This window comes from Paralichthys olivaceus, chromosome 24 (genome assembly GCF_024713975.1).
Source record: "Paralichthys olivaceus isolate ysfri-2021 chromosome 24, ASM2471397v2, whole genome shotgun sequence".
NCBI lineage: Eukaryota > Metazoa > Chordata > Actinopteri > Pleuronectiformes > Paralichthyidae > Paralichthys > Paralichthys olivaceus.
The window spans coordinates 1,182,530-1,197,727 of NC_091116.1; the positions used below are offsets into that span (position 1 = coordinate 1,182,530).

General features: G+C 38.8%; 1 long non-coding RNA gene across 1 annotated transcript; it reads left to right on the top strand.

Annotated features, from left to right (window-relative positions):
- Positions 1-935: 935 nt before the first annotated feature.
- LOC138407026 (uncharacterized) lies at positions 936-12,844 on the top strand. Its single transcript, XR_011240424.1, has 2 exons — positions 936-2,824; positions 3,186-12,844. It is a non-coding gene; the product is annotated as an uncharacterized lncRNA (long non-coding RNA).
- The last annotated feature ends 2,354 nt before the right edge of the window (positions 12,845-15,198 follow it).

Consider the following 15,198-nt stretch of genomic DNA (forward strand, 5'->3'; position numbering starts at 1 on the left):
CCTAAAATTAAAAAAAATATTTTCAAACATACTCAGAAATTTCAATTACTTATGAATTTTTTACAACTTTAAAATAATTTTTTCTCCTTAAAATACACATCCCACTCTCAAACAATGATAATTAAACTTTACAAATATATTTTATCCACTAATTAACCAAAAAATGGTAAATACACTGAGATTCTCAGACATTTTGTTTTAACCACGATAAATAGGAACACGTGTGAGCAAGACTTCCCCCCAAAATACATTACAAAACACAATAGAATGAAATACCACAATAAAATGAAATACTTGTTCTACTACTACTACTACTACTACTACTACTTATGGTGAGTATACTGATGACATGATGCTATTGCTATTTATAATAATATAGTAGAAATATGTGTTGTGCTTCTGCTGCTGTTTCATTGGAAAAAAAAACATTCAGCCACTCGGCCCTGTCCAAGATGAAACACTAAAACACTTGACTTCGGCTAACAATAGTCTTTGGCTTCCACTGACTGCATTTCCATTGGATTTGCACTCAAAATCACTGCTTTTTAATGCTTTGTGAGTATGGGAAACATGGGGATTGTGACTTGATCAGGTGGGTGCAATGGTTTTTTTTGTCCACCAGATGGAGGTCATTGACCACTGATCACAACAGTTTTTTCAAGCTTCAACATCTTGAATCAACTTTATCAGTGTTCAAGTCAAGTCAACTTTATGATCAATAATGCCATATGTGCAGGACATACAGAGAATTGAAATAGTGTTTCCCTCTTATCCCCGGTGATAACAAGAGTATAAATATTTCAGATATGGCGGGATGAACCAAATGAACGGTATAAATAGAAACAGAATTATCAGTGGAATATCAATAGAAATATGGCAATGTGAACAGAATTACAGTATACATATAAATGAGATGCTCTCCACCACTACAAACGTGCTCCTAACACTATTCTGGAGGAACGATTTGGACTTCCACACTTTTTCACTCCTGACCGTCCCCTATCATTATTATTTTCATTTATTGTTCACTTCATTTGTTGTTGTTGTTGCTGCTGCTGTTGCTGCTTTTTGGTGTGATGTTTTAAATCCATGTTTTATTTTGCTACACAGGACAACGCCTTGAATACATCGATTTTATTGCATTAAAATACAATACATAATACAATCAAATGAAATACGACAATAGAATGAAATACAACAATAGAATGAAATACAACAATAGAATGAAATACTTGTACTTCTACTACTACTACTAATGGTAACCGTACTGATGACATGATGGTCGTGTGTTTGTTAACAACAGTATGTAATAATGTAATAATAACAACACACTTTGGATCTCTCTGTGTGTATGTAATTATAATAACACTATATAATAATCATATTTATAATAATATAGTAGTAATATGGGTCTGTTGTACTGCTGCTACTGCTGCTACATTCACTACTGACCGTCCCATTCGCTTATAATGGAGAGTGTTTTTCCCTGAATATCTCAGGGACCGAAGGTCGTAGCTGCCGGCCACTGCCACCAACGGAAAGAGCACCCCTGAAAATGGGGGGGTAGCCAAAGTCCTGAGTCTCTGGCACCCCGGAAAATAGCGTGTCCACGGAGCCGGACGCGGACACGCTTGGCTATTATCCCCTTACCTAACCCTAACCCCTAACCCTAACCCTAACCCTAACCCACCCACAGACACACACACACACACTCATTTATTTATTTTAATAAATATCAATAACTATGTCATTGACGTGTCTTTTTTCTCCCATGTCCCTCTCTCTCTTTCTCTCTCTCATTGCAGGCATCTCTGACTCCAGAACTGAAGGAGTTATTATTATCTGACTTATCATCATTATTATTATTATTATTAACAACAATACTTAATTAATTATTATATGAATTGTTGCTGCTATCATTAATAATCAATAACTTCTTTACACTGTTATTGTTTAAATTTTAACTAGTCAGAGCTGATACCTGATGTTGCTCAAGTGTTCCGGTCTCTCTCGCCTCCCCCTCACCACTGTTTCTCTGCTCTCCCCAACCAGTAGAGGCAGATGACCATCCACATTGAACCTGGTTCTGCTAGAGGTGTCTCCCTGTAAGTGAGGTAGTTTTTACTCTTCACAGTTGCCAAAGTGCTTGCTGATTGTGGGAACTGTTAGGTTTCTCTATATTAAGCAAGATTTTAAGGTCTTGACCTTCTATGTAAAGTTCCTTGAGATAATATATATTATCATTTGGCGCTATACAAATAAAATTGAATTGAATTGAATAGGTGATGGGAAAATAATAACAATAATTAATTGAGCAGTAGTATCGCAATATATTCAGTAAACTGTACAAAAATAATAATATGTTTTTTCTTCTTTCATGAACATATTTTCCACTTCATATTATGCACACATAAAATTAACAAAACATTCATAGCATCTGTAAACAATACTATATAACAACACTCAAGCATACTATCTATATAACAACAGATCTGAACTGTGTTTGTTCTCAAGTGGGTTGTTTTATACATTTTTAATAACGTTATACGGATCACATTATAGCGTGACATGTTTCTGGTTAAGATTAAAAGTATGCTGACAGAAATTTCATGCGTGCCCCTTTAAGGGACTAGTGACACTACAGGCAGGGCCTGCGTGATGCTGCAGCAGAGACCTGATGGAGAGAGCAGAGGAGAAAATGGAGAAAAACGAGCTTTAATAAGCAGAAAAAGAGTGAAAAAAGTTGATTTAGCAGTTGAAAAATATAACTTACCTGGTCGGGAACTGACGGGGATTTTATGAGAACTAAGTCACACTGGTTTTGGTGAGTTTTGTTTTTATTTTCTTGCAATTTTGCTGCGTTGTACCTTTTTAGCGGAAAGCTAATGCTAAAAACGTAGCTATTCACAAGGAAATGCTCCGTCATAACCTGTTTATCAGTAAATTTTTTGGGTTTATGAAGACTGTGAATGTTACAAAAGTGTCTGTAAGCTGTATAAATGAAAGGTATGCGCTGTAGTTTGTGTGGGAGACGGAGCCGTGAGTTGAAAGAGACCGCTCCGCTGCCATTTTGAGACGAAAAAACACCGTAGCAGTAACGTTACAAGTCAGAAACTGTGAAACATTTATTTGTGTGATTTGAGGATTTAAAAAGAGATTATTTGTGTTTATGACCTGTTACACAGGTCAGGTTTTTTGCTCGGTTTGAAGCTGGGTCGGAGCAAGGACTGTGCACACACAGACGGGATTCAAGATGGCGAGCCAGACCCAGACCTTCACCTTCAACTCATCTACTCCTTCGCGCTAGTGAGGAAATCTTCGGCTTATGGTGACTCGCCGCCAGAGTGGTAGGAGTATCAGGAACTAGTTTGATCTGAACTGATTGATTTATTATTATTTTCGGACTAAATCGAACTGAAACTTTTCATTGAACCGAACACTTGAACTCATGTTGAACTCGATTCGAAAGTGTCATACTTTTATTTGCATGTTGAGTTCATATTTTCTGAGTGTGATTGGAAATGATTGTGGTCCACTTTGATTTGATTATGTAACTGAAGGTATTCTCTTACATTTAAAAGAAAGGGAAAAAAGAGTTAACTCAGGAGGAAAAATTCTAAAAATAGATGCAACCTAGGAGAAAAAAGACTGGTTTAACTTAACTTAGATTAGCTTTACTGAAATAAACTAGGAGAACTAAAGAACGAAAGGAAAGAGTGAAATACTCTTTTCAATTATACTTGCCTTAGTATTAGGAACCTGCAGGGTATTTGTTTTGTTTTCTGTACTGTATTTTATATGTGTGTTTTGCATTCAGTAAATTGCCGGCCTTTTGTACTTAGAGCAACGGTCTCTGGTGTGATTATTCTTGCTTCCCACTCCTTAGAACCTAGAACTGGTCCAGTGGCGCAGTAAGTGGGGTGATACCGGTGCTACAAATTCAATTCAATTTTATTTGTATAGCGCCAAATGATAATATACATTATCTCAAGGAGCTTTACATAGAAGGTCAAGACATTAAAATATTGTTTGATATAGAGAAACCTAACAGTTCCCACAATGAGCAAGCACTTTGGTGACTGTGAAGAGTAAAAACTCCCTCACTTACAGGGAGAAACCTCTAGCAGAACCAGGTTCAATGTGGACGGTCATCTGCCTCTACTGGTTGGGGTGAGCAGAGAAAAATGGGGAGAGAAGAGAAACAGTGGGGAGGGGGAGGCGAGAGACCGGAACACTTGAGCACCATCAGGTATCAGCTCTGACTAGTTAAAATGTAAACGATAACAGTGTAAAGAAGTTATTGATTATTAATGATAGCAGCAACAATTCATATAATAATTAATTAAGTATTGTGGAGAAGTGCTCTGTGGATGATGGGAGTTTCCCCAGCAGTCTAGACCTATAGCAGCTTAAGGGATGGTTCAGGACTCACCTGATCCAGCCAGGCTTTATCAAAAAGGAATGTTTTAAGTTTAACTTTAAATGCACAGAAGGTGTCTGCCTGGTAGCTGAATGCTCTACCTCATGTTCTACTCTTACAGACTCTTGGAACCACACGAGAGCCTGTGTTTTGGGAACGAAAACACCTACTGTCTTCACCTACTGTAGATGGTTGAGAGAGAGTCTGAGCCAGGGACAGTAAATATGGTTGAGGTTCCATCAATAAGGTGAGTAATTAAAAATGTGATACCTTACAATATACTGTGATGTAAACTGTGTTCTGAGAATGTTTTGGAAATCTGTGGGGATTTATGTAGGTAACATTAATTTGACAACCTTTACCATTTCTATTGGGGAGCCAATTTCACGGCTATGCTCAGTATCAAATTCTAAATCCACATTAAAAAATTGGGGGGTAAAAAAAATGAAAAGATGAGGAGGGCAGTTGATTTTCATGTGATTTTTACTATGTTGTAGACTGGTTTGTTTTAAATGTCCCCAGGCAAAATGGAACGTGCGTAACTTGTAGGTACTACAGTACCAGTATAGTGCCTGGAAAAGATAATATTGGTTACATGCATGATGCCTCGAGCTGCAACTGACAAGTAACACAGAAAGTGAGGGTAAACAAATGCACGTAAGAGGCATTGTCATCATCCACAGGGTCTTCTCCTGTGTCTTTTCACTCTGTAATGTGTATACTGATGACTGCCGCAGCTGGCATGACAACAGATTACTTTTCAAATTTGCTGATGACTCTGTGACAGTCAGTCTCCTCCATGCGGATGAGAACAGCCATGGTCCCATTGTGGATTGCGAATCTGTATTGTTGTGACTGCCTTTTTACTACTAAATGTGACAAAAACCAAGGACATGAGTTTTAGGCATCAGCCCTCAAACTCTCAGAGTACTATCATCAAGGGGCAGGTGGTAGACTTTGTAAAGAACTACGGTACAAGTACCATGGGATGATTATTAACTATGATCTCTCTGATGACTATGTCCCTGATGATGGCTGTTTGTATTACGGATAGCATGTGGCTGATCCTTTATTCAGTAGAACATGTAGTAACATGTCCATGTTCCATGCTGTTTATTTAAAAATAATTTACTTGTCTTCTTGTACAATGCTCAATGATATAGATATCCATTCCAGATTTCTGCATCATACCTTGGAATTGTATCCATAATTAATTATGAAAATAAATCCAGTTTATGATTTGTGATATATGACAATTTGATTCTGACTGATCATAATTCAAGGTCAGCTTTAATTTGCCTCAATTCAAGATACCTTAAATTAAGTTTAAAGTTAGAATGTCATTGTGGAAATCCTGAACTAGAATTGTGACTAATGAAGCATTGTGTTAGTTCATGCAGGACACGGAGTCATGTGCTCAGCTATACCGATAGGTTTATGGGTGCTCGTCAGTCACCCACCAATCACAGCCCATTCTCTCACCAAAGCGGTCCCTTTAAATACGACCTCATCCTCACTGATCCCTGCGAAGCTCTAACACTTTTAGCACTGTAATGGAAATTTTACATTCGTGTATGTATAATTGCATAAACAGACATGTATGTGGAGGACTGACCAAATGGTTGATTGTTCATCTAAAAGGGCAACTTTAAGGTTTACTGTGGTGGCTTAAGAGACTTGAGTTTAATGGCCTCGAGAAACCACAACTTTATGGTATCTCGTATCTCTGATTGGGATCAAACAACTGGGATCTCACAGGGGGGGAGTCATCCACAGAACATGTAAACAAAAGGACAGGATGTCTCCTCCACTGAGTGAAAATACAGAAGGGTAATATATACCTTTGCATGCTTAGTGGGAGGGGGCTGTGAGTTATAAGAACACAGATTCTCCTATGTTCTTTGCTCATTTGTGCATGTCAATCAGGTGATGTGTACTAATGAGTCCATCTGCAGATGGTGAATTAAACTTAAAAAAAGAAGTGTTTGACTTTGTGCTTGTTTCACAGAAACTGCCACCACAGCACCGAGTCCAAACACGGTTGTGGTAAATCATCTTAAACAAAAGTACCTTGCCTGCTACGCCCACTGGGCGCTCTGCATATGTCCCCTGTTTTATCTCAGCACACTGCTCGGCTAACCAGGGAACATCCAAAGAATGGAGCCTTCAGCGCCAATCATAACTGTGTCCCCATTTGCAACAAATGGGTAAAGCATGACAAAGGGTTCCTGACTGAACTCGGAATTAAATGGTTAATATCTGAAACTATAATAGTTCAACTGAATTGTAGATATCTAATGTCATTTTAATTCTACCATTACCTGTCTTGACATGTACTGTAGATGCTTGAGAGAGTGTCTGAGCCAGGGACAGTAGACATCACTGAGGTTCCATCAATAATGTGAGTATTGAAACACATGATATTTTACAATATACTGTGATGCAGATTCTCAGAAAGTTACAGAAATTTGTGGGGAAAAATTGTTTGCAGATGCTATGAATGTCGTGTTAATTTCTGACACTCAGTTCACATTTATAGAGTTGGCTTGTTTTGTCAAGAAATCATCCATGTAAATTAAAAGAACATGGAACAAATTATTTATCATGTATTGCTATATTTATTTCTTTACCATTTTCACTTTCAGTGTGGCCAGAGGCATTATGTTTTCAGCTTATCCATCCATCTGTCTGTCCCATTCATGTGAAAGCGATATCTCATGAACAACTACATCATGTAAGTCAAAGGTCGAAAGGTCAAGCTCACTTGACTTTGCATTGTTTTGAATACAAAGGAAATATCATTACATGTGGCACAAACATTCACTTGGCCTCAATGATGACTTGAATAGAATTCAGTTGTCAAAGATCAAATGGCAAGGTCACTAGGACCTCACAAAGCACACTTCTTGCCTTGTAAATGCGATACGCGCAGTACCTCAAAGTAATGGTTAATATTTACCAGTGTGTTAGGTGAATGTGTATATGTGCTCAGGAAACAATTTGTAATACAGTCTGTTCATGTAGCGTGAAGTAATATTGATAATTACATGACGACGATTAAGTTAACATAAGGCACATCAATCTCCTGCAATGCTAACTGTGCGCTGTCTGTGGAATAGTAGTACACCGTGGCTGTGGAAAAACTATGTGACTAGTGTTGTTGCAAGCAGTCTATTTTAAATTGATTTTTTCAGAAATAATTGCGTTACTGAGTGTACTGTTCTAAATTGTGAGTTGCAATATATTATCAGTATATTAGAAGTAAGCCGAGTTAAAGAATATTTTGTGAAATGCTATATTTGTTTATCTTACATGCTTATGTTTACTTTATTACTGGTATCCAAAGTTGTTTAATGAATGCAGGTGCTAGGTCACAGATTAGACATGTTAAATGTCTGTTTGGATGTACATTGTCTATAGTAATATTTCAGTATAGTCTATTGACGTATGTAATATTTCAGTTCTGTAGATATTCAGCAGTAATTGTACACATTGTGGCATTTGTATTTACAGTAGGTGGTTACCCTGATAATGAGTCATAATACACATGATCTGAGAAAAGTATGTGTCCATTTATCGTTCATTCAAATACTCCCTTTTTCAGGTATTTTACACTAGAAAAACAGCTTCCGGCTATGGCGACCTGAATGTAGTTGTGCTTCCTGGGTCCCAGGGGGAACCTCTACTTAAAACTTGGGGCCCCTGGGTGGTTTTGGGCTCGAACTGAGGTAGGAGGTAGGTGGAAAAAATTTGATCTTTTGACCTGCAACACCCAGAGCTTTAATAACACATAGGGAGCCTTCTGGGGTGAGAGGAGAGGCAGTGTGCAAAATGTCAGAGCTCTAGCTGGTCAGGGGCCCAAACTGCGAATCTTTGATATCATCTACATTTGCCACTGCCTGTTTATATCTTTGAATGACTTCTATTTTTGATATTTTATATTTCATGTTGAATGCTGTTTGCACCGGGGATAAGAGGGAAACGCTATTTCAATTCTCTGTATTTCCTGCACATATGTCATTATTGATCATAAAGTTGACTTGACTTGAACACTGATAAAGTTGATTCAAGATGTTGAATCTAGGAAAAACTGTTGTGATCCGTGGTCAATGACCTCCATCTAGTGGACGAAAAAAACCATTGCACCCACTTTATCAAGTCACAATCCCCATTATTCCTACACTCACAAACCATTAAAAAGCAATGATTTCGAGTGCAAATCCAATGGAAATGCAGTCAGTGGAAACCAAAGACTATTGTTAGCAGTAGTCAAGTGTTTTAGTGTTTCATCTTGGACACTGCCTTTGTTATTTGTCTGTAGCCATGTCCAAACTCTTCCACAAAGGGCCGAGTGGCTGAATGTTTTCTTGCCAATTCAAGATTCAACAATTTTTACTGTCAAATACACACAAGAACACACACGTTCCCCTGTGAATTGAAATTCTTGTGCTGTCCTTTCTGGAATACCAGGGGACCAAAATTGACATTCAAATACAATATTTACATCAAATACAATGAGAATATGAAACATGTTTAAGAGTAAGGTGAAAACAAGGGTAATGAGGTGAGTAGGGTGAGTATTGTGCAAAACTGAGCAGTGCAAATGTATGCAATGTAAATGTAAACAGTACATTTGGAAATAGTTTAATAATGGAGCTAGCTCTCCTGTGAACCCTGCCTGCGGTGGTAAATGCTCTGCAGAGAGGGCAGTGAGTTCTTGATGATTTTTTCTGCTGTCTTCGCCACTCTCTGCAGGCGTTTGCGGTCCATAGTAGATGTGCTGTCGTACCACACGGTGATGCAGCTGGTCAATATGCTCTCAATGATGCAGCTGTAGAAGTTGCTGAGGATCTTAGGAGTCATCCCAAACTTCCTCAGCCTCCTCAGGAAGTACAGCCGCTGTTGAGCCTTCATGACTAGCTGTGTGGTGTTTAATGTCCAGGTGAGGTCCTCACTGAAGTGGACCCCGAGGTATTTAAAGCTGAAATGAATGAAGCAGCAGCAGCACAACAGACACATATTACTACTATATTATTATTACTTTGGCTACCCCCCCATTTTCAGGGGTGCTCTTTCCGTTGGTGGCAGTGCCCGGCAGCTATGACCTTCGGTCCCTGAGATATTCAGGGAAAACACTCCCCATTATAAGCGAATGGGATGGTCAGTAGTGAAAGTTTCACCAAGTGTGGAGGCCCAAATCGTTCCTCCAGAATAGTGATAGGAGCATGTTTCAGGTCATTTGTAGTCTTGGTGGTGGTGGTTTATAGTGGTGGATTTGTTTTGGAGAGCATCACATTTATATTTGTACTGTAATTCTGTTCATACTACCATAATTATATTCCACTGATAATTCTGTTTATATTTATACTGTTCATCCTGCCATATCTGCCATATTTATACTCTTGATATGGTCTAGATTTGACACTGCCTCTGTGTGGCACAAAGCAACTGGAAACAGTGGCTCTGCCTGCACAAAAGCACTGGAGATGACGAAAGAAGCTTCGAGCCACTTTGTGAAGAAAGGTTCATCTTCTGAACTAAAGTTGCAATTTTAAGCTTCTCTCGCCATCTCCAATGCTTTTGTGCACGCAGAGCCACTGTTTTCAGCTGTTTTGTGCACACAGAGCCACTTTATGAATAAATCACATGATGACCAGTGGAGAGACCTTGGACCATCATTTCAGACAGTCAGTGACTGGCATTTAACCATGACGCCTGATCTATTCACCTTGCATGAATGCTTTCAGTTTCAAATTTTCTCCAAATCAGTGTTTTCCTGCCACACGATCATTGTATGTGGTTGATGACTATCTCCATTCTCATATCATGTTGTCAAACCAATCAGATGTTCTCCTGCTTGTAGACTTGCCAGAAATGCTGTGGGCAAAGGACAAATACGATGTGGGCCTCATCAGAAACTGTGACCCAGTTACAATTACCCCAAAATCTGAATATCGACCATGTAAACAATGGTACCCAGTCAGACAGGAAGTTGTGGATAGGATACGCCCTGTTTTTGCATCTCTCTTGCAGGCTGGTGTAATTATCCCCTGCCCTGATTCGCCAGTCCATACTCCACTGTTTCCAGTTAAGAAAATCAGAGTGTTGTATATTGGGGTAGCGATGATGTGAAGATGATGAAGGAATCGCCGATTGACACCGTTTGATTGTTTGAAAGGTTTATTACAAAAAGTTCAGCATCAATACAAGCACTGCAATCTGCCTGGAGAGAGATCTGGGGCCAATGTGAATCTCTTCTCCCTAACAGCTTCAACTCCCTGTTTATATAGGAGAGCTGTTTTTGTGAATCTAAAGAAAACACATCTGGCTTTCATCCAGCCCACCTCATCTGTTTGGTAACAGGGAGGGAAAGGCACCAGCTCAAATTTAGGGTGACAGTTTAAGCCGTGACCTAATGCATTAATGTATACATTCAGTTTTTCTCAGAAAACCTAAATTTATAGGCCTCTGAATTCCTCAGGACCTATGGGCCTCAAACTCAGAGATCAGCTTCCTTTAAAGAGAACACAACACATGACATTTCAGACACCACAAGAGATAAAGGTCAACCTATTGAGTGGTGATTTGTGCAGGATTTGAAGGCTGTGAATGACGCTGTAATTGCTCGATCACCCATTGTTCCCAACCCGTACACGTTGCTTTCCCAAATTCCGCCTGATGCAGAGTGGTTTTCGGTTGTAGATTTATCCAATGCTTTTTTTTAAACGTTCCTGTCCACAAGGACAGCCAGTACTGGTTTGCTTTTAACTTTGAAAACAAGGCCTACACATTCAGACGCCTTTGTCGAGGCTACTGTGAGCCTACTTCTCTGCTAAACTTGACCCAGTGGCAGCTGGCCCTCCACAAAGCTTGTGTGCAGTGGCCGCCTGTGAAAAAGCAGTTCTTGCCTCACGTGACATCGTAGGCTACTCTGACTTGACACTTCTTGTTACTCATGCTGTGTCTCTCATGCTCACAGAACAGAAGACCTCACATCTTTCTGCTGCTAGCTGTTCTTCTTGATATGCCCAACATCACAGTGAAACGCTGTTCAACCTTGAATCCAGCCACGCTTCTCCCGCTTCCAGATGACGGGTGGAGAACACAACTGTGTTGCTGAACTACAAGTCCAGTGTTCACCACAACCTGACCTTTCTGATGAACTATGACTTGATTCTGTATGTAAATGGGTCCGCCTCACGTGAACCCGGTCTCCGGTACTAACTTTGTTGGTTTTTCTGTCTATTCTGATAGTGACATTCTCTTCTCTGGTCCTTTTCCTCATCACCTCTCAGCCCAGGCAGCAGAACTCATTGTGCTCACTGAAAGCATGCAAATTGGCTACTGGTAAAACACTCACAGTTTACAAAGACTCCGGATATGCATTTGGTTTCACTCATGATTTTGGTGCTCTCTGCAGGCACAGGTAATTTTTGGTTGTTCACCATGGCCTCACCATTAGAAGGTAAATCTCACTGCTTAGTGATGGTCAACATGTGGTCAAAATGGGTTGAAGCCTTTCCTGCTTCAAAACAAACTGCAAGTGTAGTCACCAAAGCACTGTTACAAGACATCATTCCACAATGGGGGATTCCTAGCAGAATCTAAAGTGACAAAGCTGTCAAACAACTCAGCTCTCATCTAGGAATGGATGTGCGAACACACTGTGCATATCATCCAGCCAGTGGCGGAGCTTTGGAACGAGAAAATGCACACTCAAAACGAAGCTCGCAAAGTGCTGTGAAGACAGAGGTCTCACATGGACAAAGGTCCTGCCTCTGGCGCTGATGTATATGAGGATGAGAAAACGAACCAGGTCTAACCTTTCACCTTATGAGATTCTTTTTGCAACTCCTCCCCACATTGGTGCGGGTCTTTCACCCTCTCCACTTCCCGCCACAGACTTGTGTGATATGCATGATATGTTGTCCTATTGTTCTAACCTGACTAATGCTCTTTCAGACATCAGGAAACAGGTGACATCTTCCCTTCCTCATCCAGTGACTGAACCACTTCACGACCCCCGTCCAGGCGACTTCGTGGTGGTCAAAGACTTTCGGAGAAAGAACTGGCGCTCACTCAGGTGGCAAGGCCCCTACCAGGTGCTACTCACAACCCACACTGCAGTGCTGAGAGAGCCACCTGGATCCACACTAACCATTGCAAAGGAGTACTGGCTCCATCTGAACAGCTGACGCCTCCAGCTGAAACCACACACACTGATACTCCCACAGGTTGAGAATCACAGAGAGTGTCGTGTGATTAGCACATGAGCGTTCTGCCACAACAGTTGTCTCTTATGTTTCCTGTTTACCTGACTGTATAAAACCTTCTTCTTTCCCTATTCGGAGTTGTTCCACTCTGAGCATTCATGCTAAGTGTGAAACCCTCTGCAGAGCTTTCTATTAAATGACCTAAAGACAACTGTCTGAGAAACTCTTTATTTTACATCTCAAGATAAATTTCCACCACAAGTGTAACCACCTACTGTAAATACAAATGCCACAATGTGAAATTACAAGTGCAATAAGTACAAACATTTTTTTTTAACATAAAGAGTAATTGACGTTTGGAAAGAATTCAATCCTAAGGGAAGACTATACATTTTTCTCAGCACCACATCAAATATACTCCAGGATAGATAATTTTTTCATGTTCAGTTAGGACAGTTATAGGATCGAAAATTGTGAAATTGGAGTGAGAGACATATCAGACCATAGTCCTGTATATATGACTCTGGCTATGTCAAGAGAACAAAAATCAACACTTTGGAGGCTAAATATAAATGTATTAAAAGGACAAATGAAGGAAGAGTTTATTAAAGAAATTCAGTTATATGTGAGGGAGAATGATAATGGTGAGGTGTCTCCCTCGGTGCTGTGGGACGCGTGTAAAGCTGTGATTAGAGGACAACGAATTGCTAAATCAACATACTTGAAAAGGCAAACACAGGAAAAACTCAATAAATTAGAATCAGAGCTTAAAAAATTGGAAAAAGAACATTAAAAAAATGTGGACGAGCGAATAAACCAAAATATTAAAAGAGTTAGAACAGAGGTAAATGACATCTCAGGACAAGAGATTCAAAAAAAGCTGTTGTACATGAAACAGCGATACTATGACGTGGGAAGTAAATCTACAAAATTGCTGGGCTACAGATTAAAAAGTCATAGGGGCTCAGCTACAAATCTACCAAAATATAAGACAGAAGAGATACATACATGTTTTGAAACATTATAAGAATCTATATTCCCAACCAAAAATAAATAATAAACATCAGATAGCCACATGGCTGGATTCCTTAAATTTACACAGGGTGGCAGAGGACCAGATAAAGGAAATCACAGCAGAAGACATAAAATGATAAAAAAATAAAATGAAATACTTGTTCTACTACTACTACTACTACTACTTATGGTGAGTATACTGATGACATGATGCTATTGTGATTGTTAATAACAGTATGTAACAATAATACTATATAATGATAATATTTATAATAATATAGTAGAAATATGTGTTGTGCTTCTGCTGCTGCTTCATTGGAAAAAAAAACATTCAGCCACTTGGCCCTGTCCAAGATGAAACACTAAAACACTTGACTTCGGCTAACAATAGTCTTTGGCTTCCACTGACTGCATTTCCATTGGATTTGCACTCAAAATCACTGCTTTTTAATGCTTTGTGAGTGTGGGAATCATGGGGATTGTGACTTGATCAGGTGGGTGCAATGGTTTTTTTTGTCCACCAGATGGAGGTCATTGACCACTGATCACAACAGTTTTTTCAAGCTTCAACATCTTGAATCAACTTTATCAGTCTTCAAGTCAAGTCAACTTGTCACTTACAGAGGAAATACAGAGAATTGAAATAGTGTTTCCCTCTTCCCGCACATTATTTTTTATTATTATTATTATTATTATTATTATTATCATTGTTATTATCATTACTATTACTATTATTTATCCAATTTAATTTAAATCAATTGAAACAATTCCTAAAAAAGTTAGACATTTTTTTAAACAAAATCACTTTCCTCACCTCTCTTCCCTCATGAAAGTGAGGGAGTAGGGGGAGGCAGAGTTCACAGCCAGAACAGGCGGGGGAGGGCTTAGCCCGGCCGGCTTCTCTCCCTGACTCTGCGCCCCTTATTATATGAATGGTATAAAAAAATATGAAAAGGAGGATTCTAAACCAAATCACTTTTATGAATGCTTTTTTTTTTTAAATAAACGAATGAATTAATAAGGAGATATTTTAAATTTTATTCCTAATTCTATTTTACAACTCAAACTACATTATAAACAATATTTTACATACAACAACAAGTTTTAAACTTGTACAAAATAACGTTTTCCTCTGATTGGCTCCACTACTCCCAAAGGATCATGGGAGTTGATTAAATAAAGAATTTTTCTCCATTCATTTCCCTTATATCAACCACCAATCCTCAAAAAAAGTTGGAATCATAAACAAATTACTATCCCAATAAGGATTTCCCTAAAATTAAAAAAAATATTTTCAAACATACTCAGAAATTTCAATTACTTATGAATTTTTTACAACTTTAAAATATTTTTTTCTCCTTAAAATACACATCCCACTCTCAAACAATGAGAATTAAACGTTACAAATATATTTTATCCACTAATTAACCAAAAAATGGTAAATACACTGAGATTCTCAGACGTTTTGTTTTAACCACGATAAATAGGAACACGTGTGAGCAAGACTCCCCCCCAAAATACATTATAAAACACAATAGAATGAAATACCAC